The 6,838-nt window shown below is 45.0% G+C and overlaps 1 pseudogene; it reads right to left on the reverse strand.

Annotated features, from left to right (window-relative positions):
- Positions 1–1,817: 1,817 nt before the first annotated feature.
- Positions 1,818–1,930, reverse strand: LOC148098016 (U6 spliceosomal RNA; annotated as a pseudogene).
- Positions 1,931–6,838: the final 4,908 nt, after the last annotated feature.

Raw genomic sequence — 6,838 nt, forward strand, 5'->3', positions numbered from 1 at the left:
AACTCTACGGGAGAAGAGCTGTGAATCCCCGCCTCGGCAAAGCTCGGAGGAGTCGATGACGAGGCGGGATATTCAAATACAACCTATGGTCCTCATATTCGTCAAGCTGACAGACTGCAACACACGGCTGCTCGTTTATAAATAAATAATTAAATAAATACCCTACTTTAAAAATATGACTGACTATTTGCATTTTTGTAGGGATTTAAGGTCATTTTCATGACTTTTCAGCACAATTTAATAGTTTTAAAAGATCTTATCACCCATACCCCATATTATGTCACTTCCATTTTCTAATAATAAAAAGTTGTGTCCAACTAACTTTTAAAGGCACATAAAAATCAACCTTTGAAAATGACAAATTAGAAAAGAGACAAAATTTTCTTCCATGTAAAAACACGTAATATTAGCCACATACAATAAACTGCAGCGTATAGGGATTGTATTGTTATGAAAAACAACAAAGAAGAGTTGTCTGTGAACGATGATTTTAATAGATTTTAATAGAAAAATATAGTTTTTGTTGCATGTGTGCTAAAAAACACAAAACTTGTAATGGTCATTGACCCTCCACCCAGAACAGTAAAATCTACATGATTTAACATTCACGTGCTGACTTCTCTGATAAGCACAAATTTCTGTAATTGCAGGTCCTCAGATTTATACATCATCTCAATTTAATAACTCGGCTGAGTGCACTATATATGCGTTGTCTCCCTCTGGTGGTCAAATGCAAAGACGCACAAGAAGAACAGCAGTTTCAACAACTGGTAGCTGGAGATGGTTTGAAATGGTGCCTTTTCAAAGTAAAGACAAATCTTTAAACTCTTCTTCTTCCCGTTGATCATCTGCCTCCATCTCACCCTGTCTTCGGTCACACCTACCCTCTGTATGTACTCCATTATCCTTTTCTGTGATCTTCCTTTTATCCTCCTTCTTGGAAGCTCCATTTCTAGCATCCTTTGTCCAATAATATCTACTATCCTACAGTTAAATGTTTAAGTCTTACAAGCAAAAACATTTAACAACATAAATGCTGATCCCTCTCCTATTTAATCTTAATATGTACAGTACTCTGCTTTTGTAACTATTGTACATGACTTAAATGTTTTTTCTGTAAAAATTGTGTGTGTTTCTGTTCTGTTTGTATATGTGCTTTTTTCTTTGGTAAATGGCCTGCATTTGTATAGCGCTTTTTCTAGTCCTTAAGGACCCCAAAGCGCTTTACACTACATTCAGTCATTCACCCATTCACACACTGGCAGCTACATTGTAGCCCTGGGGCACACTGACAGAGGCGAGGCTGCCGGACCTCTGACCACCACCAGTAGGCAAACATGGGGTTAGTATCTATCCAAGGATATTTGGCATGCAGGAGGCAGCCTGGGATCGAACCACTGACCTTCTGATTAGTGGCTGACCTGCTCTGCCACCTGAGCTACAGCCACCCTTTGCTACTGTTACAACCAAATTTCCCCTTGTGGGACAATTAAAGGATTATTCTATTCTATTACAAAGTAGCTGGTAAGAACAACTCTTGATTCCAGCTAACAGAATTGTGTCCTGTCCTTGTGAGTTTCTGTTTTCTGCCCCATGTTCTCGTGGATCTTGAACTTTGCTGCACTCTGCAATCAACCTTGATAAAGGTTAGGGTTTTGAGTCCTGCATCTAGGGTCCACTTCCTGAGAAATGTTGTTTCATGACAGAACAGTGTCACATGCAGCTGATTGCTGTGATACGGAATTTAATTCAATTTTATTTATATAGCGCCAAATCACAACAAAAGTCGCCTCAAGGCGCTTCATAGATACAGAGAAAAAAACCCGGAACGCTTCACGAATTTGCGTGTCATCCTTGCCCAGGGGCCACGCTAATCTTCTCTGTATCGTATCCTATTTTAGCGAACGCGCTTATCGAAGCTTGCTAGCATATGTATACATTATGCACACTTTGTTACTTTTTGTACATAAATAAATGGACTGGTTCTTATAAAGCGCTTTTCTACTCATCTGAGCACTCAAAGCGCTTTATACAACTTGTGCATTCACCCATTCAGACCCATTCACACAAGCACATCTTTCTAAGTAAATTCAAAGATGGCGCCAGTGAGGTCGGCTGCCGTCACGACTGCTCCGACCACCTTTTCTTTGTTTTTGTTCTTTAAGTTAGTTTTCAGCGTTTCTAAATCGGCAAAATCATCACCATTGGGTACATTAGGTATGACAGTGACACTCTTGTTTCAATTGGTATACGATGTACTCACAATTCGAAGTTTTTAACTCCGGATCCGAGCTGGCCGAGTGAGATCTTGAGGGGGAACAAAGGACGCGACGCGAAGCGGCAGCCTCGAGGGAAACGAGCCGGCGTCAGGAACAGGCTGAGAGCTCGTGCACACCGCACACCTCTGCCTAGCATCCTGCTCGCCAACGTCCAGTCACTGGAGAACAAGCTTGATGACCTCAGGGCCAGGATAAAGTTCCAGAGAGACATTCGGGACTGCAATCTCCTCTGCTTCACCGAGACATGGCTGAACCCAGCGGTGCCGGACCACGCCATCCAGCCGGCCGAGTTCTTCTCGGTTCACCGCATGGACAGGACACGGGACTCGGGGAAGTCAAGGGGAGGCGGCGTGTGTTTAATGGTGAACAACAATTGGTGCAACAGTGCGAACGTTGTTCCTCTCACACGCTCCTGCACACCAAATCTGGAACTACTGTCCATCATGTGTCGTCCTTTTTATCTACCTCGAGAGTTTACATCGGTCATTATAAGTGCCGTTTATATTCCACCACAAGCGGACACGGTCACCGCCTTATGCGAGCTGCATGAGGCACTCACACAGCACCAGACACAACACCGGGACGCTGCGCTTATTGTAACGGGGGACTTTAATAGTGCCAACCTCAAACGCGCAGCGCCGAACTTTTATCAACATATCACCTGCCCCACCAGAGGTGAAAGGACACTGGACCACTGCTACACTACGGTCAAGGACGGCTACAAGGCACAATCCCGCCCTCCGTTTGGCAAATCCGATCACGCTGCCATCTTCCTCATGCCAAAATACAAACAAAGGCTGAAACGGGAAGTTCCGGTTCAGAGGAAGGTCGCGCGCTGGACGGATCAATCGGTGGCCGCGTTACAGGACGCACTCGACGACGCAGACTGGGACATGTTCAGAAACAGCTCCGACGATGATGTCAACGTGTTTACGGAAGCGGTTGTGGGATTCATCGGGAAACTAGCGGATGATACCGTGGAGACAAAGACTATCACAACGTTTCCCAACCAGAAGCCGTGGGTGGATAAAACCATCCGCGATGCTCTGAGATCCCGCACCGCTGCCTACAACACGGGACTCACGACGGGGGACATGGACCCGTACAAAGCCGCGTCATATAACGTGCGGAAGGCGGTGAAAGAGGCGAAGCAGCGCTACCGGAGGAAACTAGAGTCACAACACCAACAGAGTGACTCTAGGAGCCTGTGGCGGGGACTAAGGACAATAATGGATTATAAAGCACCAACAACCGGTATGACGAACACGGCCGTGACTCTGGCAGATGATCTGAACACTTTCTATGCTCGCTTCGAGGCTGCAGCTAAGGACTCCAACGATGCTAGTGCTAGCGGCGCTAACGGCTGCAGACAGGAAGATACTGCCAGCACCGGAAATGTGCTCGTCATCTCCGAGCATGAAGTAAGGACAGCCTTCAAGAGAGTGAACACCAGGAAAGCAGCAGGACCAGACGGCATCCCAGGTCGTATCCTCAGAGACTGCGCATACCAGCTAGCTCCTGTGTTCACTGAGATATTCAACATCTCTTTATCTCAGTCGGTGATCCCCACATGCTTCAAAGAGTCCATCATTGTTCCTGTCCCAAAGAAACCCCACCCTGCTTCTCTCAATGACTATCGCCCTGTAGCCCTCACCTCAGTAGTGATGAAGTGCTTTGAACGCCTGGTCAGAGACTTCATCATTTCTTCACTACCAGACACACTGGACCCACTACAGTTCGCTTACCGTCCAAATCGTTCCACAGACGATGCCATCTCTCATCTCCTCCACACATCACTTACTCACTTGGACACTAGAAGGGGGAATTATGTTAAAATGCTCTTCATAGACTACAGCTCTGCATTTAATACCATAATTCCCTCCACACTCACCACCAAGCTGGAGCATCTGGGACTCAGCTCATCTATGTGTCAGTGGATCTCCAACTTCCTAACTGGCAGACCACAGGCAGTAAGGATGGGCGGACATGTCTCAGCCTCCACCACTCTCAGCACTGGAGCCCCCCAGGGGTGTGTTCTGAGCCCCCTGCTGTACTCCTTGTACACATATGACTGTGTGGCCACTACCAGCTCCACCACCATCATCAAGTTTGCTGACGACACCATTGTGGTGGGCCTGATCTCTGACAACAACGAGACGCCCTACCTGAAGGAGATTAGGAATCTGGAGAACTGGTGCCAGAGGAACAACCTCCTTCTAAACGTCAGTAAGACAAAGGAGTTGATAGTGGACTTCAGCACTAAGCAGGAGAGGAACTAGCAGACCCCCATCATCAACGAGTGCCCAGTGGAGAGAGTGGACAGCTTCAAATACCTCGGAGTTCACATCACGCAGGACCTGTCATGGTCCTGTCACATCAACACCGTGGTGAAAAAGGCCTGTCAGCGTCTCTACCACCTCAGACGCTTGAGAGACTTCCGACTGCCCCCCAAGGTGCTCAGAAACTTTTACTCCTGCACCATAGAGAGCATCCTGACGGGAAACATCTTAACCTGGTTCGGGAACAGCACCATGCAGGACAGACGAGCTCTACAGAGGGTTGTGCGTTCAGCTGAGCGCACCATCCGCTCAGAGCTCCCTGACCTGCACTCAATCTACAGCAGGCGGTGCTGGACCAAGGCCAGGAAGATCGTGAAGGACCTCAGCCATCCCAACAACGGACTGTTCTCTCTGTTGAGGTCAGGAAAGCGATTCCGCTCCCTGAAGACCAACACAGAGAGACTGAGGAGGAGCTTCTTCCCGCAGGCGATACGGTCTCTCAATCACACCACCACACAGTACTGACCCACACATATAGTTCTTACACACACTGGACACTCTGGACATTGTTTTCACTTCATCACTTTAAGCATATTTGCACTGCACAAGACACTATATAATGTGGATTGCACAACACTGGACATTATATTCCTCATTTCCAGTTAATATTTGTACAGCTGCTGTTATTGTGTGTATATATATTTATATTTCTCTTACATTCTTATATATGTCTATACTTTGTATTTTGTTGTACAGTTATCTTATTTTCAACTTTAATTTATATATTTTATCTTATTCTTTCCCAGTTAAATTTACCCTTCATTCTAATTTGTGTTGTACAGTTATCTCATTCTTAACTTAATTTTTTATATTTTATTTTATTCCTTCCTGGTTAAATTTACCCTTTTTATTTTCATATTTATTTATTTCCTATCTTATTCATAGCCTTTTCTTTTTTCTTTAGGTCACGAGCAGTTGTCCAAGCATTTCACTGCATATCGTACTGTGTATGACTGTGTATGTGACAAATAAAAATTTGAATTTGAAGTGCTTTTTATAGCTAACATTCACACACATTCATACTCCGATGGATGCATCGGAGAGCAATTTTGGGGTTAGTATCTTGCCCAAGGATAGTTGGCATGCAGACTAGGGGAAGCCAGGAATCGAACCACCAACCTTCTAATCAGTAGATGACCTGCTCTACCACCTGAGCTACAGCCACCCCTTATAATACTTAGATTAACTACAGACAGAACCTGTTACAGTGGTATTGGTGGTTTTGCCCATCAAAAATGAGATGTTTTTTACAAGCCATGCCTTCAGCATGATACATCAGATCTGGACACATTGTTGTTCACCTTTAACCCACATGAGATCCACATAACATAAATGAGGATATGAGTAGAGTTTATCCAATTTCAGCTAACAAACACTCTTTGATAAACTCCAGATAGTGGCTTACTGTTTTTGCATGTTTTTATTTCATATCACAGTACAACTTTGTTTCTTTTAAGTTGAAGACAACTGTTTTAGTTTTTTTTTCAACTGTAGTGTGTAGTGCAATATTTCCACTCCCCTGGTTGGTGAAATACAAATACATCCACACACACACCCAAACACTCAACACTTATCACACCCAATGCCAAGGAAGGTTCCCCTGTCTGAAACTGTGTTGTATAAGCATGCAGCACTTTAATTTTGGCTCTTGGCGAAGGCGGTCGCACTTTTCTCTTCTCCTCTCCTCCCTTATCTTCCCTGCTTAGCCTCTTGTGTCCTTGTCTAGTCTTGTGTGTTTTGTATTACGTTTCCCTGGAACACTCTCTCTCAGTCTGTTCTCTAAAAGCTAAAGAGGAATTATGGATTGGATCAACTGGTCCCTAAATGCAATTAACACCCTTTTCTCAATGAGAAGTCTGGGCTCGGGTGAGCCTGAGTGCTGAAGATATCTACCTATTCAGAACCATGATAACAGGGTTCTTGCTGACCAGAGCTGGCTTATCAAAGATTAAAGAAAGCAAAAAACCCCACAAGGCTGCCCACTGGGATTGAATCGATGGGACGAGTGGTGAGTTCTCAAAATGGGCTTATTGAGTGCAGCACGGATAAGATCTTGGAGAAGCTTACGGCTGCCGTGAACACTCAGAATAAGACCTCTGAGCGAAAATTGACCACATCTTGGAGAAGCTCACTGCGGTCGTGAGTTCTCAGAATCGGCTCTTTGAGCACAAGAATGACAACATCACGGCGTGTAAGGTTGATAAGATCATGGAGAAGCTC

The sequence above is a fragment of the Neolamprologus brichardi genome, chromosome 17, assembly GCF_056152115.1.
Source record: "Neolamprologus brichardi isolate AB-2024 chromosome 17, ASM5615211v1, whole genome shotgun sequence".
NCBI lineage: Eukaryota > Metazoa > Chordata > Actinopteri > Cichliformes > Cichlidae > Neolamprologus > Neolamprologus brichardi.